At 35.1% G+C, this 25,000-nt stretch overlaps 1 long non-coding RNA gene across 1 annotated transcript in view; it reads left to right on the top strand.

The window, feature by feature from the left end:
• The window catches only part of LOC138705706 (uncharacterized), a 347,007-nt gene that overhangs the window by 76,373 nt on the left and 245,634 nt on the right, over positions 1 to 25,000 (top strand). Inside the window, exon 2 of the long non-coding RNA XR_011333736.1 lies at positions 1,737 to 1,800. This is a non-coding gene — a long non-coding RNA (uncharacterized lncRNA). The remainder of the gene's footprint in view (positions 1 to 1,736; positions 1,801 to 25,000) is intronic.

The following is a 25,000-nucleotide window of genomic DNA, read 5'->3' as shown; positions in this document are numbered from 1 at the left end:
GATATTACATCTCTTGTAAGGCATTGTAACTATCACTTGTATGCTGACGATCTTCAATGCTACATCTCTTCCCGCTTAGACCGAATAAATGACGCTATTGATAAATTGAACGAAGACATTGACTCGATTGTGACATGGACAAAGAAATTCCATCTTAATATCAATCCTGGAAAGACACAAGCAATCATATTAGGACACAAACGGCAAACCGACGCTGTAAAGCACCTCGACATTTCCCCCGTTAAAGTAAGTACAGTGCATATCCCTTTCAGTTCTTCGGTAAAAAATCTTGGCATTCACATGGATAATAATCTCAACTGGGACATGCAAATCACAGAAACCTGCAGAAAAGTATATTCTATTATCCATGTGCTAAAAAGTATAAATGTTCATCTTCCCTCTTGCTTAAAAAAGTCCCTTGTGCCGACACTTGTATTTCCCTATTTCGACTATGCTGACATTTTACTGACTGACCTCTCCAGCGACAACAAAACGAAACTTCAACGTGCTCATAATTTGTGTGTACGTTTTGTAAGCAATGTTCGTAAATATGATCATATTACCCCATCCCTGGAAGCAATAGGTTGGCTTAAACTAGATAAGAAAAGAAATTTACATTCACTTCTCCTTCTCTTCGAAATCTCGAACTCTTCTATTCCTTCGTACCCGTCGTCTCGCTTCACTTACCTTTCTTCCCACCACAATCTGAACACACGCTCTCGCCATGAAACAATACTAAAAATACCATCCCATCGCACTTCCTCATACTCATCCTCTTTCACAATAGCCCTGCCAAGACTCTGGAATTCGTTACCTGCTAGCATCAGGGACTGTCGAAATAAAATTGAATTCAAACGCAAACTTACTAGGCACTTGGTCAGTAATTAAGACTCGTTCAGACATGGTTTCTTGTAAATAGTTCCCTTAATCTATCACAAAATATCTCAATATCCGGTAATTTCATCACTGTAGATTTTTGTTATGTAGGTTTAATTTGTAATTCAGTAATTACACAAATATTCTTTGTTCTTAACTTCTATGATAAAATGTCTAGCTTTCATTAATCAGGTAATCTTGTCGTACTTTAACTTTTATTGTAATTGTAATTGTAAATTTAATATTACTTGTAATTTTATTGTTCATATTATAGTTGTAATCCCCTGGTAGAGGGGCAGAGAAGGCCTGACGGCCTTATCTCTACCAGGTTAAATAAATAAATACTAAATACTAAGTAAATTGTATCCCCGTCAGTATAACACCTGGAAATCCGTCAGAATCCGTCAAAATTAACAAAAAAATAAGATCCAATATATACATAAAGCAAATTTTAACACAACTTACTTACAAATCCTGATTAAAATAATGATTCGTCAACATCTAACTTGATTACTTGTACTTTCCGTACAAATTAAGCTTCTAGAGTACGTTTTCACGTCAATCCTTTCCAAGTCAATCTGATACCGACATCACAGAACTACAGCAATTGTTTGCAACACGGCCCCCTTTTATAAAGATATAAATCACTGAAATAAAGAATCAATAAAATACAACATTCATTTATGAATTAATACTTCATTCTTATTGTTGAAATTGCCTGTATAAAAAGACGACACCCCTGATGTAGGGGTGATTTCTTTCTGGAAATGTAGGCTAATGCAGGCTGGGACTTAAATCTTCTTGATTTTTATATATAAAGTGATTATAATTTCTAATCTACTTATTATATCTGTTTGCAGGATTGCTTTCCATACTCAGATGTTTTGAAGACAACCCGTTTCCGTGTGTCTGCTGGCATTAATGGTAAGTAAAATAAATTCTTCTTCAGACTTTCCGTGTTGAACTGTAGTTGCAGGTTGCGATTAGTAAAATATTGTGTGTTAAATTTAATGTATTTTAACTATAACACTTGTATTAGTGTTTATTAAACTCTCAATATTGTACTTAATACACATATTTGGCTAACTAGCGTTATAAGTAGGGAGCGGATTTTTATGTGCTAAAAAATTAAAATATATTTATTTTTTATGTGGTAAAAAGTACGAAAATATTTGCTAAAAATAAAGAAATATTTCTTTTAAATATGACAAAAATACCTTACTTAGCTTGGAAAAAATGTTACTAGGCACTCACCAACCACACTTGAGTGCTAGTAGTTGGCCAAGAATTGCAGTGAACAACAAAGGTCATCTCCAAATTCTCCATCATAAATGCATGTCGATTATCTCTGAACAACGACTTATACTGTGAAAACGATCTTTCCACATCACAGGACGTCAGACGTGCATATTTAAAGAGAGGAATGTCACAAACACAAAAACCGTCAATTTCACCTACAGGCACACCCTCCAATACTTGAGCAACTTTACACATTTTTTTATGTTTTTAGTAGGTTATTTTACGACGCTTTATCAACAGCTCAGGGTATTTAGCGTCTGAATGAGATGAAGGTGATAATGCCGGTGAAATGAGTCCGGGGTCCAACACCGAAAGTTACCCAGCATTTGCTCATATTAGGTTGAGGGAAAACCCCGGAAAAAACCTCAACCAGGTAACTTGCCCCGACCGGAAATCGAACCCGGGCTACCTGGTTTCGCGGCCAGACGCGCTAACCGTTACTCCACAGGTGTGGACCATTTTTTTTTACATCCACTGTTTTTCCCAAACACATTCTGGAATTTGTCCCTTAGTACTTGTACTTCTGAACCTGGTAGCGAGTCTAGTTTAATTTTCATGGCACGCACCTCCCTGTTTCAGACAACAGGTTTTTGGATGTTTCGAGTTTTTTATGATGTCTCACAAAAGCTTAGATTTGCTAATAGGTAAACCAAATCGTTTTTTAAACAACCATCTTTCAGTATATCTTGAAGGATATCGATTGACGAAGCCCGATAACAGGGAATCACAACAAGACGTATTGCCTCACTTGATAGACATGAGCGAGAGTCGAGAGATTTGTTTAAATCAATTAATGTTCATACCCGAGCTCTTATCTGTTGTGTTTCACAAACAAAGCGTGGAATGAAATCATCTTCAGCAACAATAAACATTCCTAATTATGTGTTGCAAGATCTCTCCTCCTTGTCCATGTTAATTTATTCTCTAATAATAACACTGATATTCTGCCTAGCAGTTCTCAGAACTTGAGGCGATACTATTACAAAAATGGATCACGGATACACCACACAGCGCCTAGAAACACGAAGCAACCAAGAATTCTTAAAAAGATAACGTACTTCTGAGGACATAATTGATTTAGTTTTAAAATGTTTAAAAGTGTTTGTAAAAAAAATTATTTAAGTAAAAAAAACTCCAAGATTTATGTGTTTATAATAGATTTCCTGAAAATATGTATTTACATAATTTTTTTGTGAAAATATGTTTTTATGTGAAATAAAATTCGGGTTTTAAACTTGAAACTTCATGTTCGGAATTTTTAACTTTGTTAATTGTGTTTTATCACACGCAAAAAGAACATTTAATTACATAGGAATCCGCTCCCTAGTTATTACTTTCTGGAAACATCCTTCTATTCTGGGACATGTAACGAAGAGTGGAGGAACGTTTATACAGGGTGAGTCAGGAACTCTGTGACAAATTCAGAAGAGCGATAGATCTCACAATGAAGAACATTACAGAAGGTGTTCACAGTGTCTACCCGAACCTCATTACATTGTCGTAGCATTGATTGTCTTATTCTGGCGAACATTTCAGTTCTGTGTCGCAGTTGATCAAAAGCAGTGAATATTCCTATTCCCATTTCCCCCCTGGTGTCAACACGACACTCTTCACATGTCCCCAAAGAAAAAATCTAGGGGTGTTAAGTCGGGTGATCGCGCTGACCATGCAACAGGTCCTCCTCTTCCTATCCATTGCTCCATGTAGGTGTTGTTCAATTGTGTTCGTACACAGCTATTAGATGCGCAAAGCTTCTCTCCCGTTTCTTCTAGCTTACCCGCAACGCATTATCATGTCACTAACCTCAAGCAGATCAAAGACGTCCATTCTAGGTGAATGATTGCACTCAGCTACTCCTGTAACGGTACACAGACCAGTGACGTAGCGTCAATGTAAGCTAAAAAGCTTATCTTCCCCAGTTAATAATAATTTCATAATAAACCTGCAGTTTATGGAGAAAATTATTTATTAATTTTAATAGAATTTATATTTACGCGTTAAATATTGTGATGCGGCAGCTCAGGATGATTTGTGATGCAGCAGTAAACAAGAAGCCTGCATACACCAGCTTCCAAGCAGACTGGTTTCTTCTGTGTAATACACCCCGCAGATTTTCCATCCCTTTCTACTAAGCTACCCTAGTCGCAAGGCTCGCAAGAAGCTAGCTTTAACATTTAAAATAAGTAGTTTCCGCGTTATCCCTTTTCGTCAGTTGTGTTCAGTTGAAGTGTTAGTGTGCATTGTGGCTGATATAATAAATAATGAGCGAAATAACAGTTCCTGACACTAATTTACTTGAATTTTTTTTAGGACAATTGTATTATCAAGACTGACTTACGAACAAAAGTGTGATTTAAAAAACAAATGACCGACTCCCTTGCTGTGAATGAAGGACACAACCAAAAGACAGACGCATACTTACATAATGATACTGATATTGTGATTTCTCTAAGTATGACAGGGAGTGAGCTAATGATATACGTATACGTGTCTATTTGTTAGAGATATGTGCAAACCGTGAAATCATATTTTATTGCGTATCATTTGAGGTCATGCCTTATTGGTGTTACTTACGATGTTCCAACCAATCTTCGACTGCTGACTTGAAATTGACTACTATTTATTTTAAGACTGTATTTTTGTAATACGTTTTCTCATATTGCATGAAAGACAACTTGAGTTAGCTTCCCCTGCTCAAAATTTCATGCTACGCCACTGACACAGACATGGGGTAGGGGGAGTTAGGAACAAAGCAGCATTGAAACATAAACAGAGGTGCGTAATTCTAAACAACTCATAGAATAGAATAGAATAGAATAGAATAGAATGTTTCATTTTCGCTGGCAGAGTTAAGGTCGTAAGGCCTTCTCTTCCACTCACCCAGCCTTAATTAATACAACAGTGACATACATATTTAAATTATGAATATTTACAATACACTAAAGATTCTACAGTAATATTCTTCAGTTGAGTTTTAACGACTAGTACATGTTTATTTAAATTGAGATAAACCTATAAGAAAAAGTAATAATTTAATTTATGAGCTAATGTAATTCAATTCAGTCTATATGCAGTATGCAAATAATTATAATTAAGCTGGATAGCTAGTTGGTTAAATGATGAGAAATAATTTAATAGAAGTTTACTAGAACTAGCTATGTTACAGTGAATATACATAATCGAAGTGATAGCCGTCCAAATCTTGGATTTAAAATATCGGCATCCTAATCAATTCAAATGAATAAAAAAGAAAATGTAAGTTAATGTTAAAAAATACATAATGAAATTTAAAAAAAATATATTCTGCGACAAGATGTGGTAGCTATCAAAACGATAAAATTTATTGAGAATAAATAATATACATTGAATATTATAAAGATGAATAGAGATGGTGATTGATGATGTTCAATGAAGATTTTAAAATGGTTGATGCAATTGTCTGAAGAGTCTTTTCAGGAACTTTAATTTTCTCAGGATCTCCAATATATTGATATAATGAGAATAATATTAATGTAATGAGATTTTGCCATTAGAAGTTTTGTATTCTATTTAGAGAAATTAACGGTAATAATAAGAATAAACAGATGTTAGTTACATTTCAAGTAACAAATATTAACCAGTAATTAATCTGTTAAGTAAGAATTTATGTAATTTTGACCTAAATGAAGTTATTGTCCAACAACCCCTTACATCACTCGGAAGGGAGTTCCAACTGAAACTGTGTTGTTGGGTTGTTTAACAAAAAATGAACCTCATTGCGAGATCTAAGAGAAAGAAAAAAATCTTGATTATAATGCGTGAAGAAGATGTCACGATTTATTTAAACAAAAAGTAATAATTACACAAGAAACCTTTCAGATTATCTAACTCTATCCCAAAAATCATTGATCTAATTACACTCATTCTGGAGTAATTAAATTTTTGTTACAAAAATGTAATTTTTCAGCCATTTTTCATAACAGATAAATAGTTATTATAATCCACAAAGATAGTGAGATTGGGTTTTCAGTAAAAAACTTCATTTTTCACAGGCATTTGGTCTATGTGTAGACTAAATATCAGGGAGTTTCACGTAAGTAGGACAGGAGTGAAACATCACTTTTGAAGGGGCGTTTTTAAACTTTTGATAGAACCTGTACAAAGACTTTAAAGCATGTTTTACTTCAATAGTGCACATTATATTGAAATTCCCCATCCATGGGGTAAATTGAGTATAGTTAAACTTAGGGTTATTCTTATTATTATTATGATAAGAAGAGGCAATACAATCACTCTAGAACAGTCATGCCAATTATTGATGCCCATAGGAGCAAGCGCGCGCTTTAGAGCTCAGGAGAGCCTGAGCGCTTTACAGCGGAAAGGAAAGAGACAGACGAAAGAGGTGGTATATGCCGCTTGGTCGAGCTATATTCAGGGATGGCCAGCACTGATTCAATGGATAAAGGGAAGAGAACTTATTAAAACTGTATCCATGTTAATTTTTAGATTTGCCTGAGAAGTATAAGTGCATTATGAGAATGTAAGTTTTAATTTTAATGCTCATTTTTCAAACGTTTGATTTTTTTATTCAAAAGAAATATTTTTTCAACTTTTTTTATAGAAAAGTGAAATTTTCAGGTATATACCTATTTATTTAGTAGGCTTACAGAATGTTTTCGTAAATCTAATATGCCGTAAATACGTATTACTGAAGATAGTGTATTGAAAATTTTGAAAATATTCGCATGGAAATTCTTTGTAAGGAAATGAATTAACAAAGCAACTACTGTTACATCATAAGCAAAAGATACGTGCCCATGTGTTGTAAAAATGTCAGCTCTATAGCTTCAGCAGATTTCGAGAAAATAATTTAATATTCTGATGATAGGAAGTTGCTCACCAATATCACCTTAAAACCATAATGCGATAAGAGTTTTTTTACCTATGTAATATTAGTTACACTTAAAACAGATACAGTATCTAGGTAACTTTGCATTGTACTGTAATATTGTTTTGATTAGTTTATTGATTACTTTTGTACGGCTAAAGATACCATGAATATAAATTCCAACTTATCATGTCATACTCAATCTCTTTCTTTGGAATATTACTTTCTTTATGAATGATGTGTTTCATCCACTTAATACAGTATAATATTGTACTACTATGGAATTTAAGTGAATATTCCTTCTTAACTCTCTATTATGTTATTAAGATTTAAAACACAAGTGCAATATTAAGAAATCAGTGTTAGTACTTTTGTTTTACAGACAAATTAGAAAATATTAAACAGAAAGAAGCCACATAAAAATAACGACATAAAATTTCACGTTCCGTTTGAAGTTTGTGCACCACTGTTTTCTTAATCCAACAGGTTGCTTATTCATATACGCAACCCTTCCTCTTTCCATACCTAGCGCTTGCTGCCCGCGCACGACGTCAAGGTTAGAAAAATGCGCTTGCTTTGACATCACTGCTCTAGAAGGTCACAGTGCCAACATATAAAAAACTGACTGGAAAATTTTGTCATGAGGTGCCTAAATTAAAAAAGCTGTTTTTATACCCAAATTATCCCGACCCGCCCTATGTAAAAACTTTTGAATTGAAGTAACATGTTCATTTTTCGATTCCGTTATTTTTATGAAGAGTTTCAATTACATATTGAACTGCATACTTCAACGTATTCGCCATTCTCTCAAAATAGCCCTCTTTGTCTGTTACGATAATCAGACAAATGTACTACTAAATAGGATGCCGGTCGTGGAATATGGTCTGCTTTAAATTTGTTCTGGTTAATGGCGCTCACCCCGGGCGGCAGTTATTTCGTAAACAAATGAATTCCAATCCTGTTCCAAGTGATTGTTTGGGTGGTTAGTTAGTGGGTCTACATCGCGTTTGATGACGTGTTTATGTCGGTCAGGTGAAACCCACCATTTCCCCAGTTTGACTGGAGTGGAGCGAGCGTGCTGCGGTTAAGCCGTACTCAGATCTGTAAATGGGTCTATGTTCGAGTCAGGGGCGAGGAAAATCTTTCCCTGCGGGCCATAAAAGAATTCAACATTAACAGATCGTAATGACAATTTTGTGAAACACTACACAAATTATTGCGATCTGAAGTGTTCATTATGTACCGTTGGACGGGATGTTTCTGGCTGCTCTAAGGCCCGTATGTACAGATACGGAATTAAAATTTGGAGCTAGCCTTGATGGGATATGATTATGTCTTGTGACGAGAATATTGTACGAAATGGAAATATAAAAATTGGAAATTTGTCCTTTGAAGAGGTGGAAAAATTCAAATACATGGGAGCAACAGTAACAAATATAAATGACACTCGGGAGGAAATTAAACACAGAATAAATATGGGAAATGCCTGTTATTATTCGGTTGAGAAGCTTTTATCATCCAGTCTGCTGTCAAAAAATCTGAAAGTTAGAATTTATAAAACAGTTATATTACCGGTTGTTCTTTATGGTTGTTAAACTTGGACTCTCACTTTGAGAGAGAAACATAGGTTAAGGGTGTTTGAGAATAAGGTGCTTAAGAATATATTTGGGGCTAAGAGGGATGAAGTTACAGGAGAATGGAGAAAGTTACACAACACAGAACTGCACGCATTGTATTCTTCACCTGACATAATTAGGAACATTAAATCCAGACGTTTGAGATGGGCAGGGCATGTAGCACGTATGGGCGATTCCAGAAATGTATATAGAGTGTTAGTTGGGAGGCCGGAGGGAAAAAGACCTTTAGGGAGGCCGAGACATAGATGGGGAGATAATATTAAAATGGGTTTGAGGGAGGTGGGATATGATGATAGAAACTGGATTAATCTTGCTCAGGATAGGGGCCAATGGCGAGCTTACGTGAGGGCGGCAATGAACCTCCGGGTTCCTTAAAAGCCAGTAAGTAAGTAAGTAATATTTGTAAGTTTCTATCCATAAATTAAGTTCTATATTACATTGCTTACTTTTGCCATGCATGTCTCAAAAACTAAATACATAGGTTGCCAAACATGTATTCATGCAAAGTGTGTTTAAGGATCGATTAGTATGGCAGTATGAAAAATCGAGCATCATTTGTTAACAATCAGCAGAGCCATCTATGCAACTCAGAGAATAGCACGCAAACAGACACTAGAACTTGGACATAGGAAATAATGGGTGTTACTTTTATATACAGACTGAGAGAAATGCATTGAAAAATAGCAAAGAAGGATATACGACATAATACTGGTTAATTTAAACAAAATAATAAACAATTTTGCTTGAAGAACTGTTTTCAGAACCTGGGAAGAGTGATAGTAGGGGGAAGAAGCTGCATAAAGATCGTAATATTTGCAGATGATATGGCGCTGCTAACAAAAATGAGATGGTACTAAGGGATATGCTACTGGAGCTAAATGACAGCTGTGAGCAGTATGGGATGAAGATAAATGCAAACAAGACGAAGACCGTGGTCATAGGAAGAAAAATGAAAAAGGTAAACTTGCGAATTCTAAATGAGGCAGTAGAGCAAGTGGACAGCTTCAAATACTTGGGGTGTACTATAAGCAGTAACATGAGCTGCTGCCAGGAAGTCAAAAGGAGGATAGCAATGGCAAAGGAGGCTTTTAATAGAAAAAGGAGCACCTTCTGCGGACGTCTGGAAAAATAACTAAGGAAGAGACAAGTGAAGTGCTTTGTGTGGAGTGTGACATTGTATGGGGCAGAAAAATGGACATTACGACGAAATGAAGAGAAGCTACTAGAAGCATTTGAAATGTGGATATGGAGAAGAATAGAGCGTGTAAAATGGACAGACAGAATAAGAAATGAAGCTGTGTTGGAAAGAGTGGGTGAAGAAAGAATGATGCTGAAACTGATCAGGAAGAGGAAAAGGAATTGGTTGGGTCACTGGCTGAGAAGAAACTGCCTACTGAAGGATGCACTGGAAGGCATGAAGGATGCACTGAAAGGAATGAAGGATGCACTGAAAGGAATGTTTTTTTATTTTTTATTTTATTGGGTCATTTTACGACGCTGTATCAACATCTAGGTTATTTAGCGTCTGAATGATATGAAGGTGATAATGCCGGTGAAATGAGTCCGGGGTCCACCACCGAAAGTTACCCAGCATTTGCTCGTAATGGGTTGAGGGAAAACCCCGGAAGAAACTTCAACCAGGTAACTTGCCCCGACCGGGAATCGAACCCGGGCCACCTGGTTTCGCAGCCAGACGCGCTGACCGGAAAGGAATGGTGAACGGGAGAAGAGTTCGGGGCAGAAGAAGATATCAGATGATAGACGACATTAAGATATATGGATCATATGCGTAGACAAAAAAGGAAGGTAGAAAATAGGAAAGACAGGAGAATGGTGGGTTTGCAGTGAAAGACCTGCCCTTGGGCAGAACCCTGTGATTGAATGAATGAAGTCTGTGGTTTCTCCGTGTGCAGGATTAATAGAAACACAAATAAAAAAGTTCAACTTAGATATTATGGAATTTTTGCTTATAGCTTTCGACTCACTCATCTCCGGACCAGGGTTCCTTATCCCAAATTGATACATGTGCCTTTCCCCATGATTCCTGAAAGTTTGTAACATCAGCGCGGAAACACCCTGTATATTTTGAAGGGAAACTTCAACTTACAGTTATACTGCCAAATGTTTGGGGCCTCGGCGAGCGGATGACCCTGTATTTTAATTTCGTAGAGTTTCTGAAAATTTAACTAAGAACGTTGGAAAACTAAACAAGGAATTTTCGTCCAAGTAACAACAGCACTGAATCTAGATTTTTACATGCGTTATAAATTATATTCCATATTAATAAAGAGCGTTTTAGTGAGGTTTTCGCCGTATGCCCGGTTAACGCAAACAGGGTGAGAAAAGAATGAAGGGAGCAGGGTGTGTGAGTTTTGGTATTCAAACATAGGGGTCCTGCGCTTACTTCTGTCTGAGAACCGGGAGGGAAGAAAGAATGGTAACAAACAATAGGAGAGGGAAAGTAGAGAGAAGTTAGGAAGGAAAGGTAGAGAGAAAGGATGTGTACCGCTGGGGAGGGTTTGGGTGGGATGGGGGTGCTAATATTAAATCACAGAGGACTATACAATTTGCATTGCAAATATTCACGGCGGTGCGATAGTTTGGAAGTGTGCACTATTATTGTTAGGCGAGAGCTTGACTACCACAAGCACCATTGGGGCGGAAACCCCAAGAAACAGAACAAGAAAAGAGGAGGGGGACAGAAAAAACAAGAGAAAGCAATTCCATGGCGAGGAAGCAATTACCCCAGGCTTCTCGCTGAATCTGAAGCACACGCTGTCTTTATTACCTGCAGGAGTCGAACAAGCAGCGATCGTGTTCGCACGGAGTAAAACAAACATAAAATAACCTGCAGCGTTACCTTGACGACGACGGACGGCTTTGAACAGGAAGAGCGTTACGAGTTTGTTTTCAAATCATTCCAGAAAAAAAAATTCAACTTATTTTTCTTCATTACACTTAAGAAGAGAAGGCCTGATGGCCTTATCTCTACCAGGTTAAATAAATAAATAAATAAATAAATAAATAAATAAATAATTGAATAAATAAATAAATAAGTAAATAAAATTAGTAAAATAAATAAATAAGTAAATAAATGAATGAATGAAATAAAATAAATAAATAACTAAATAAACAAGTAAAATAAGTAAAATAAATAAGTAAATAAGTAAATAAAGAATGAATGAATGAATTAAAATAAGTAAATAAATAAATAAATAAATAAATAAAATAAGTAAATAAATGAATGAATGAATGAAATAAAAATAAATAAATAAGTAAATAAAATTAGTAAAATAAATAAGTAAATAAATGAATGAATGAAATAAAATAAATAAATAACTAAATAAATAAGTAAAATAAGTGAAATAAATAAGTAAATAAGTAAATAAAAAATGAATGAATGAATTAAAATAAGTTAATAAATAAATAAATAAATAAATAAATAAATAAATAAATAAATAAATAAATAAGTGAAATAAGTAAATAAATGAGGAAATTAAACACGGTAGAGAATCTTTTGTCATCTAGTCTGCTGTCAAAAAATCTGAAAGTTAGAATTTATAAAACAGTTATATTACCGGTTGTTCTGTATGGTTGTGAAACTTCGACTCTCACTTTGAGAGAGGAACAGAGATTAAGGGTGTTTGAGAATAAGGTAGTTGGGAAAATATTTGGAACTAAGAGGGATGAAGTTACAGGAGAATGGAGAAAGTTACACAACACAGAACTGCACGCATTGTATTCTTCACCTGACATAATTAGGAACATTAAATCCAGACGTTTGAGATGGGCAGGGCATGTAGCACGTATAGGCGAATCCAAAAAATGCATATAGAGTGTTAGTTGGGAGGCCGGAGGGTAAAAGACCTTTAGGGAGGCCGAGACGTAGATGGGAAGGTAATATTAAAATGGATTTGAGGGAGGTGGGATATGATGATAGAGAATGGATTAATCTTGCTCAGGATAGGGACCGATGGCGGGCTTATGTGAGGGCGGCAATGAACCTCCGGGTTCCTTAAAAGCCAGTAAGTAAGTAAATAAGTAAATAAATAAATAAATGAATACATGAATAAATAAATAAATAAATAAATAAATAAATAAATAAATAAATAAATAAATAAATAAATAAATAAATAAATAAATAAATAAATAAATAAATAAATAAATAAATAAATAAATAAATAAATGAATAAATAAATGAATGAATAAATAAGTAAATAAGTAAATAAATATGGTCTGTCTTGCTGAACTTCTAGGATGCTATGCAGAGACATTTCGCTAGCTCGCGCTACGAGTGTACGAAAAACGTTAGTTCGCTGATCATCCACCAGAAGCCCGCGCTAAGGATGTCTATGAATATGGTCCTAGTTTCTGCTCACCCCCTCCTCGTGTCTCCTCTCCCTGTCTGCCCCAGCATTACTGTATTTTTATTCTCTAGTTCTTTCCTCTTTTTGTTGTTTCATCGTCATCGTATTATGTACATTCTCTCCCACCCAACATCCTCATACTCTTGTTCTTTCGATGTAACTGTTCCTCGAATTTGGAATTCCCTGCCGAGTAATATCAGAGACTGTCAGACATCAAAGGAATTTAAGAATTAACTAAGGAGACATTTATAAATGAATTCTCGTTACCAATAGAAGGGTTCGGAGCCATAGTGGGCCAAGCGCCATATATTAAAAGCGTAGAAAACAAGGATTAAAATTAAGAGATTACCATAATTCAGTGAAACCTATAGCAAGTAATATAAAGTATACACATTAAATCTAAATGATATGCCAAACTTCATTAAATTTTGGTATTCATTTAACTTTAACCCTTGTTTTCTCCGTTTTTAATAAATGGCGCTTGGGCCGCTATGGCTCTGAACCTTTCAATAGTAGTTGTATCAATTTCTTTTAATACATCTGTAGTACGAGTGGAAAGACGCTGCGATGTTGCCAGACTGGTGAAACTTCAAAATTAATTTTCTAATTAACCGTGCATTTAATCACAAAACATAATGTAGGCTTTTTATTCGTGTAAGTGTACCCTATCGTCCCTGGATTATTTCACTTCCATCCTGAATAGCTACGGTGATTTTTTTTAAACCCCACAAGCTTGAATAATTTCGAGACACTCTGTATTGTGACGGACTCTATGCAAGAACCTCCCTTACAATATAATGCCTTTTAATAACATACTTCATCATCATCATCATCACCATCATCATCATCATCATAAATGTTTTATTTAACGACGCTCGCAACTGCCGAGGTTATATCAGCGTCGCCGGTGTGCCGGAATTTTGTCCCGCAGGAGTTCTTTTATATGCCAGTAAATATACTGACATGAGCGTGTCGCATTTAAGCACACTTAAATGCCATCGACCTGGCCCAGGATCGAACCCGCAACCTTGGGCATAGAAGGCTAGCGCTATACCAACTCCGCCAACCAGGCCGACATCTTGATCATCATCATCATCATCATCATCATCATCATAAATGTTTTATTTAACGACGCTCACAACTATCGAGGTTATATCAGCATCACCGTTGTACCGGAATTTTGTTCCGCAGGAGTTTTTTACATGCCAGTAAAGCTACTGACATGAGCCTGTCGCATTTAAGGGGAGGCAGAGGTGAATATTTCAAAATCCACAAAATGTATCCGATTTGTTTGAAATTGATCATGGATACTAAGTATGTTATTCGTAATGGACATACTAAGTTTCAACTTTCTAAGTACAATAGTTCTGTAAATATTAATAATTTTATAAAACTTTATATCGTTTGATATAAAATGCTCCCTGCACCATATTGTAAGAAATTGTCAATATTTCTTTTTATTTATATGTTCAGAGAAGGTATATAAATAATGATAAGTATTAGTTTATTATGGGAATAATATAGTAATACAGTTATCTTGGTTTTAATTTCATACTTTTAAGAGCACAAAATCAAAAACTAACATCGGAATATCAAAATAAAGATAATAAAAATGGTAAAAACCAAATTTTCATTTTTTCTTCAGTTTTGTTCGAAAATTTCACCTCTGCCTCCCCTTAAGCACACTTGAATGCCATCGACCTGGCCCACGATCGAACCCTCAACCTCGGGCATAGAAGGCCAGCGCTATACCAATTCCAACAACCAGGCCGACATCATCATCATCATCATCATCATCTCCATCATCATCATCATCTTTATCATCATCATCCTCATCATCATCAACATCATCATCTTCATCATCATAATCATCAACATCATCATCATTATCATCATCAACATCATAATCCTCATCAACATCATCATCAACTTCATCATCATCTTCATCATCATAATCTTCATCATCATCATCTTCATCATCATCCTTATCATCATCATCCTCACCATCATCGTCATCATCAACATCATCATCATGTTTATCATCATCAACATCATCATCATCTTCACCATCATCTTCATCATCATCATCATAAACTTCATCATCATCATCATCTTCATCATCATCTTCATCCTCATCTCCATCATCATCATCTTCATCATCATAATCATCAACATCATCATCTTCACCATCATCATCTTCATCATCATCATAATCTTCATCATCATCATCTTCATCTCCATCTTCATCATCGTCATCATCATCTGCATCATCTTCATCATCACCATCTTCATCATCACCATCTTCATCATCACCATCTTCATCATCATCATCATCATCTTCATCATCTCCATCTTCATCATCTGCATCTTCATCATCTCCATCTTCATCATCATCATCTTCATCATCACCATCATCTTCATCCCCATCTTCATCATCGTCATCTTCATCTCCATCTTCATCATCATCAACATCATCATCATCTTCATCTCCATCTTCATCATCAGCATCTTCATCATCATCATCATCTTCATCATCATCTTCATCTCCATCTTCATCATCATCATCATCAACTTCATCATCATCATCATCTTCATCATCATCATCATCATCATCATCTCCATCTTCATCAACATCATCATCATCATCATCACCATCATCAATTACATCTTCATCTTCATCTTTGTCTTCATCATTAACTTCATATTCTTCTGCTTCTCTCGTCCTCCGTCTTGTCTTTAACTCTGTTCTTTTCTCTATCCTACCACGTTATCTTTTCTTCCCAATCTCCCACTTATTCTCGCCTGCCTCCTCTTCATTCCCCTCCCCGTATTTCTTCCCCCTCCCACACTACAGCACACAGACATCGATCTCCTCATAATTCCTCGTCACTGTCGTGTTTATTTCAAAGTGTTGTCGTAATGAATGTACTTTCTTTCCTCTAATTCAGAAGGCCGTGCTCACACAGGGTCAAGTCACTGTCTCTAAATTCAGTCATCAAATTTACATGCCGCGCCGCACCGTCGTCGTCATTTGTTCAAGTCACTCGGAGCAACAGCGGCGCATGTCCCGTCTGTTGGCCCTCAGCTGCACGTCAGGTGTAGGCAGTCCTGGTGCACACCTTGTCCGGAATTCCTGGAGCCTGTCCAACCTCCATTTCCGGTATCCGCTGCGAGATTATTTCTGTAAATGTTGGTTAACTCACGCACTTCACTGTAGAGGTGGCTCAACGCAGTGAAGTTATGTTCATATGTTTGCTTAGGCTATTTGTCTATAGCAGGACAAACCCCGAATTAGGCCTACAGTAAATAGTAAAAAATCATGGCTACTTATGTCATAAAATTGAAAAAAAAGTGGAAGAACTGGAAAACAATGGAAAAGGAGGTAAATACAGATATAAATACTAGATGCAGATATAAATATAAATAAAAAATGCAACTGTAAAAATTGAAGAGGAGATAAATATTGTTCGAAAAATTAGGACAGAAAATATGTAAGGCTTAGGCCTATAATTATTATACTTCAATTTGCGTCAGTATCTATTTTATCCACTTCACACATCGTCTCTGTATTCCTCATCTTTCACTGTTGCTACCTCTCGTCACTGGAACTCTCTGCCGCCTGAAGTCAAGGGCTGCCGAACATTGAAATCTTTCAAATCCAAGTTAGAAAATTATCTTATGACGAGTTGCCAAACTGACTTACTATTATGACAAGTGTTGTATTGCATGTTTCCACGTATTCACATTTTTTTATGTTCTAGTGATATTTAACTTATTTTATATTTTTGTTTTCATATTTTCCGATAATGGTATATCTATAATGTGATAAGTTAAGCTATATATAATCATAATTTTCCTTACTGTGTGTACTTAAAAATATTGTATTCATTGTATGCTTTGTACTGCACTATTTTATTACTATTATTATTATTATTATTATTATTATTATTACTACTATTATTACTACTATTCTTATTTTTTGTTATTATTATTATTATTATCATTATTATCAATAATTGTCTTATTTTTTTATACTTTGTATGTCTCATTTATTTTGACCTACTGTTCACATTTTATTATGCTTTTTCCTTTTTTCTGTATGTTATATATTATGTCTGATTTCTACTTACTTGTTGTTTACATATTATTATTATTATTATTATTATTATTATTATTATTATTATTATTATTATCTTATTCAGTTTTGTGTGTAAAATTGTAGTGTACTTTGTAAATTTGTAGTGTTTTTTGTAACGCAGTTTTACTCCTGGTTGAGTGTTAGAGAAAGCCGTATGGCCTTAACTCTGCCAAGTTAAATAAATCATTACTCTTATTATTTTATTACAAAATATTTACAGTACAGATTTAGGGTTATATCATACTTACAAATATATAAATGCAACTGTAAAAATGAAAAGGAGAAAAATATTAATATTTTAAATACAAGAAGTAAAATGTAAAATTGAAAATTTAAAGAGTAACGAATAGATAGCAATATTAGCAGTATTATTTTAAACAGACTACCGTCAATATTTTAATAAGAAGAGGAAAAAGGAATTTACGAAGATTGTCTCCCCTACCTAAGCACAAAATATAACATCCATTTAGATAACTGGAGAATACACGGTTTATTGTTTGGAGCCGGAGGACGTGTTACAAATTTTGTACATAAAACCTTAATAGAAATAGGTTTCACGGTAAATTGCTTGAGAGAAATAATTATTGATGTTATAAAAGATTCCTTAGGGATTCTTCACCATTATTTATACTTTTAAAAGTAATATTTTAAACTATTGTTGTTAATCTAACATTTCATAATATTCCATATACTTCATATGTATTTTTTTTTTAGAATTGAAAGTTTTATATATCTTAATTTATTATAAATGTTAAATTCATTGTTTAAACGATATAATTGCCGTATAATTATTTTGTATTCTGAACTCTCTAGAGTCCAGCAGCAGACGAAAATGATTAAATTCGACAAGTAGTATTTAATATAAGAAATGTTGAACTCTGGGTACAATATTTTGCATATTATTCATAGAATATAGAACACATTCTTAACACTGCTGAATTTTTATGTGGTAAGATGTTTGTTTTTTGTATAACAATTGGCGATCTCTTAAATTTGATAACATTGATAAAGGCATATCACATGCATACATACATACATACATACATACATACATACATACATACATACATACATACATACATACATACATACGTTAAAACATTTATCTAGTAGTAGCAGTAAATAAGTATTACCAAGTTGAGGTTTCAGTGTATATATACAACGAATAAACTGTTGGAAGGTTGGATAAATGATATTAAAAACCCAGTGTGAGATTGAGCAGAAGTTGGCATATTAAGATACTAAGTGAGCGGATTATCTATGAAACGTCAGCTTGGTATGGAGTTGACGGGCGCGGAGTTTACGCTCCCGGCCAACTTACAATAAGATTTAGTGGTTAAAATCGTGGCACTAGGGTTACTAACAAAATACTACTTGTTGTGATTTTTAATGTTAAGTATACAATTAGATGTACTCATGTAATAAAAGGAGGTGCTGAAACTACCTTAATTTTCCATATTTCTTGCATAATAACATATCCACGTAAGTGACCCAAACTTCATTCGAAAACAAAATGAAGTTAGGATAAATTTCTCCGACATATACCAAAAATCCATTCAAAAGTGTACTCCTACTTACTTGATCACCCGGTTTAAGCTTTTATGCTCGACCATGCCGAAATGTAGTAATTATACACCTGGAAGCAGCCCTTTAATCCACCTCATTTAAGTACACCTATTCATTAAAGTTCAGATGTTCCACAAATCAGAAAACACCATTGTAGCAATATGAAAGCGCAAGTATCGATTATTCTCGGATATGCAATCGAAAGACAACTAGCGAAACGTCACGGAGGCAGGAAATCCAATACTGTTCTGTTACTATAATAATTAGCGTTAATTGTAAATAATATTCAAATAAATTCAATTTGTAATCTCATTTTTCAATGTTTAAATCAGTTTCAAGGTTATATCAAGATTAAATTTCATTTTACTCTCTAGATTATATCAAAGTCAATTACATTTGTTTCTCGGAGAGAGAGAGAGAGAAAACTCATCCGGCCTTAATTAAGGATGACCACGAGGATCCGGAAATGAATAGCAAACAAATACAATTAATTAAATATGAATAGTGTTATAAAAATAAAATGTAATAATTAAGCACCATTGATTATCAATTGTAAAATAAAATCTTAGAAGATGACTAAATTATACTGATAAAAAAAGATTTTATTTAAAATTAGCATATCCTTAATTAAGGCCTTCTGAGTGGTATAAATGAAACTATATAATCTGCAGGGAATCTTTAAGAATTTCCGAGATAATTTTTTGAATTTCAAAAGATGACATTGATAATTGTTTTAAAAAATGATATGTAAATATTGGTAAAGAACTTCGAGCACCAAAAAATAAACCTGTCACTGACCAATTGAAGAGAGGGATGTTATACTTAGCACTAAGGTAGGGAATACAAGGTTCATAAATGGCCCTCTTTTCATGATGAGCTTGGTTTAGATCTCTCTCCATGCGTATAGTTGGATCTATGATAATAGCCTTTTGTTGTTGCCTGTTTATTGCTAATATATCAGCTCTTCTGTGAGAGTCGTCTTCAGAAATGCAGTGGACCTCTTCATGAACTTTCCAACCCGAAGAAGACAGGCGATAGCTCCACGGACTCTATGATGCCTGTTGTTACGCAATAACTCTCCTTTCCGACAAAAGCCCAACACGTGGCCAAGGGTTTCTGTCTCGTTGCAGCCAGGTTGACGGCAACGGGTCGTGCTGAAAGCTCTGCCAGGAACGGAGCGCACTAGAGTAAGATTGCAGGACATCTTGATTGCATTAATATATTCTGAAGACGACAAATTCCTTTTTGGTGCTGACCCATGAATTGGCTCTTGGATATTCTTCATAGATGACTACACCTTTCCCTTATGAGGCAACTGACACCAGGAGTCAAACGATCTCTTTCGCAATTCATCACGTAGATGCATTCCAGTTGTTCGAGGTGTTATGTTGGCTTCAGGAATTTTCAGGCGCTTGAGAGCATTTGCAATCAATACTTTCGCGTCTGCGCACATCTCACAATTTACGAGATATTGCACAGGGTCAGTTCCGCTCCACAGTCAGATAAGAATAACATGAATACTGATGAATAATTTCAAGTTAGCCTAAAAAGTCGTATGAAACTTGCCTGTAATGGTAATTAAGACGCTCTTATGAAAATTATGAAACTCGCTTTCGCTCGTTTCATAAACATACTCGTGTCTTAATTACTACCATTGTAGGCTCGTTGCATAATGTACTATTGCACCACAGGAATTCAATGCGATTTTAACTTAAGTAACTTTGTAGCTGTGTATGAAATTCCCGTTTGCTTTTAAAGAGACCTTTCAGATCTTCGGGCAGATTTAGCAGTTGATATCCTCTGTTAATTTTTGTACTATTTTTTTGAAAGTCATGTTATTTCCCACATTCATACATGACTCATACATGATAATGGAGAATGCCGCATTCCACTACATTCACACTTCAATTCGTGTACTTTTATTTCTTCATTTTAGAAAGAATTGTGATAAAGAAAGGAATTACTCTCAAGACTTTTGCGAAAATAAACGTTAATATCGACTGGGGTGAGCACGAGACATTCAGTCTCTCCATCTTTTTCCTTGTCTATTTACTGCGATTTCTAATAATCTATTGGGCGCATTTTGTTCATATTCAGTATGTATGTATGTGTATCTATTTATTCACACTGCAAATGGGTGTATTCCCGGTGGCAGTGGTAACTAATTACACTCAATAATGACAATTAATAATAAACACAACTAATAAAAATAATTAATAATAATAATAATAATAATAATAATAATAATAATAATAATAATAATAATAACAAGGAGACTCCTAAATTAAATGAAGCATGATCACTTAAAATAATATTTAAAGTAAATCTAACTTGTATCTTAACCCTAAGTTCGAACTAAGACCCACGAGTGTGACAGGTTCATACCTGCACAAGTACCTTCCAACACTACACTCATTTCGCTGTCAATTCACTCACTGCACTGGGACTACGACACATTTCACTGATTCTATCCTGATTTCACTAACACTTCTAACCATTTCACTGTTCAAATACTTTGCAAAGCCACTTCACTGACACTACACAATTCACACTTCACTGACACAACACACTTCTTCACTGATATAACACTTCAAATAACAAAATATCAATTACACCCTTTAAATAGTGTGTATAATATACTACCGTCTATTAATAAAATCCTTAAGCCTATTTTTAAATACATTTTTGGTTATTGGTAAGTCTGCAGGTAAAGCGTTCCAGTCCCTGATAGTACGATTGAGAAAAGAAAACTTTCCAGTGTCCGTCCTCTGTCTTCTTTCCCTCAGTTTATATGAGTGGTCGTTCCTTGAAGAGTAATTTATCAGAGAAGTGTCGACATTAAATATCGTGTGACACAGAAGTCATGCAGAATAAAGCGTAGTAAAATAACGAATTAAAAATAGTAAAGAAATGAAAGTTTGCATATTGCGTAAATAGTATAAATAGAAAGAATGTTTCACTCATTTCTGTGCTTTAGGGGCAATTGCCCTAGGATGGCTATAATTTTCTGCTGCCATTGGAGCTCTTCAATGGTGTTCATTCAGCCATATTTATGGTTAGAAATTGCTTTTGATTCATGAAACATATGGCTATCGAATAACTCTCATATCCTGCAATCACTTCCCCCCTCCCCTTGCCCTCTTCCTGTGAAACATAAATTACTTTTCGTGCTGGAATAGCACACGCCGTGCAGTGCAGGCTTCTTCTCTTGCAGCTGTGTTATGAATGCAGTATTCGTCAGGCGTTAGCAGTAAAAGTTAATGCGACCACTACATCAATATGGGGCAGTTAACCAAAAATCCTTGCTGTAATATCCTTCCGCTGCAGTACGTTTCAATTCACATTCTATTACACCGGAGCGTGTTCTGAATTGCCATGTAATGGTACTCATGACGGAAATTCTGTTGAAGTAATACTCTGTCCACATGCAGACATGGAGATGGTATCTTCTTCTGCTTCTATGTTCGAAGAATCTTTTGCAGCCAGATGAATGTCCCTGGTTATCTTTTCGGTATACCTTTGCAGACATTAATGGCCATGAAGGTAACTTCTGACCTTTTATTCGACGAATTCTTTGCAGCAAGATGAATGTCCCTGGCTATCTTTTTGTTTTACTTTTTTTTTTTTCGTTGTTGGTAACTCTATAGCATCTGTTAGATGCTTTATGGTTGTGCTAACAGATGGAGTTACTTGTCAACAATGTGACGCTGAAACGTGTGTTCAGGTTACTGCCCAGCGACAGTCCTGACGTATTTTTATATTGTGATGATTGTTAATTGTTTTACTTTTGTAGACATATTAATTGCCGTGAAGGTAACTTGTGGACCTATATTCGACGAATTACTTGCAGCCAGATGAATGTCCCTGGTTATCTTTTCAGTATACTTTTGCGGAATAACATTTAGCAGCGATCTCGGCTGGGGGGAACACGTTACAGACACAGCGGGAAAAGCATGGAGAGCGTTACACTTTGTGATGAGGGTACTAAGAAAAGGTTCTGATAAATCCAAAGAGATTGCATATAAATCACTAGTACGTCCAGTAATGGAATATGGTGCTGCATGTTGGGATCCTTACAGATTAGAACATATTAAGACACTGGAAAAGATTCAAAAACGGGCTCTTAAGTGTTGTCGGAAAAATTCACCATTAAAATGGGACACACTCACGGACAGGAGAACGCGAATTCGATTATGCGCACTGTTCAAAACATACAGAGGTGAGCCTGCCTGGAGAGAAATAAAAAATAGGTTGCAGCCGTAAATTTCTCTTCAAGGAACGACCACTCATATAAATTGAGGGAAAGAAGGCAGAGGACGGAGAATGGAAAGTTTTCTTTTCTCAATCGTACTATCAGGGACTGGAATGCTTTACCTGCAGATTTACTAAAGGCTTTACCAACAACCAAAAATGTATTTAAAAATAGGCTTAAGGACCTTACTAATAGACGGTAATTATACACAGTATTTAAAGGGTGTAAATGATATGTTGTTATTAAAGTGTTGTATCAGTGAAGTGTGTTGTGTCAGTGAAGTGTGTTGTGTCAGTGAAGTATGTTGTGTAAGTGAAACGTGTTCCTGTCAGTGAAGCTTTATAGTTTATAGTGGCAGTGCAAAGTATTTGAACAGTGAAATGTTTTTGAAGTGTTAGTGAAATCAGGATAGAATCAGTGAAATGTGTCGTAGTTCCAGTGCAGTGAGTGAGTTGACAGCGAAATGAGTGTAATGTTGAAAGGTACTTGTGCAGTTATGAACATATCATACTCGTGGGTTTTAGTTCGATCTTAGGTTTAAAATACAAATTAGATTTATTTCAAATGTTATTTTAAGTGATCGTTTCATTTAATTTAGTATATTCCCTGTTATTAGTATTATTATTATTATTATTAGTATTAATTATTAGTATTATTATTAATTGTATTTTTAATTAATAAGTTTATTATTGTCATTATTGAGTGTAATTAGTTACCACTGCCACCGGGTATATAACCATTGCAGTGTGAATAAATACATACATACATATTAATGGCCATGAAGGTAACTTCTGAACCTATATTCGACAAAATATTTGCAGCCAGATGAATGTCCCTAGTTATCTTTTCAGTGTACTTTTGCAGACATATTAATGGCCATGAAGGTAACTTCTGAACCTATATTCGACAAAATATTTGCAGCCAGATGAATGTCCCTAGTTATCTTTTCAGTATACTTTTGCAGACATATTAATGGCCATGAAGGTAACTTGTGAACCTATATTCGACAAAATATTTGCAGCTAGATGAATGTCCCTAGTTATCTTTTCAGTGTACTTTTGCAGACATATTAATGGCCATGAAGGTAACTTGTGAACCTATATTCGACAAAATATTTGCAGCCAGATGAATGTCCCTAGTTATCTTTTCAGTATACTTTTGCAGACATATTAATGGCCATGAAGGTAACTTCTGAACCTATATTCGACGAATTCTTTTCAGCCAGATGAATGTCCCTAGTTATCTTTTCAGTATACTTTTGTAGACATATTAATGGCCATGAAGGTAACTTCTGAACCTATATTCGACAAAATATTTGCAGCCAGATGAATGTCCCTAGTTATCTTTTCAGTGTACTTTTGCAGACATATTAATGGCCATGAAGGTAACTTCTGAACCAATATTCGACAAAATATTTGCAGCCAGATGAATGTCCCTAGTTATCTTTTCAGTATACTTTTGCAGACATATTAATGGCCATGAAGGTAACTTCTGAACCTATATTCGACGAATTCTTTTCAGCCAGATGAATGCCCCTGATTATCTTTTCATGACACTTTTTCAGTCATGGCAATGACCGTGAAGGTAACTTGTTCTACTTCCGTATTGGACTAATTCTTTTTAAACAGATAAATGCCCCTAGCTATATTTTCAGTACATTGTAGTCTTTACGACGTTTTATCAACTGGGCGGCTCTATGGTGTGGGGAATTTGTTACATGCTATTTTGGAGTCTCCATCATGGGTTATGTGATGTTATACTTAGTTAGGAAAAACTTCGGAAATGAAGCGGAATTATTTAGCTGATGTGAGGTTATAACCCAGACCGACAGAAACTTTATAACAAGTGTCCGTCGCTCCAACGCTTTTCTTCTCGAATTCATTCAGTAAGACTAGTGTACTTGAGTCGCCTAAAATCAAACTGCACTTTCTCCAAATCATGAAATATGGTATTAAGATACAGTATGTGTCAGTGCATAATTTAGCAAGGAAAGTGATA

Source organism: Periplaneta americana, chromosome 9 (assembly GCF_040183065.1).
Source record: "Periplaneta americana isolate PAMFEO1 chromosome 9, P.americana_PAMFEO1_priV1, whole genome shotgun sequence".
NCBI lineage: Eukaryota > Metazoa > Arthropoda > Insecta > Blattodea > Blattidae > Periplaneta > Periplaneta americana.
Note: the sequence above shows the minus strand (reverse complement) of the source record. Positions and strands in the feature narration are given on the sequence as shown.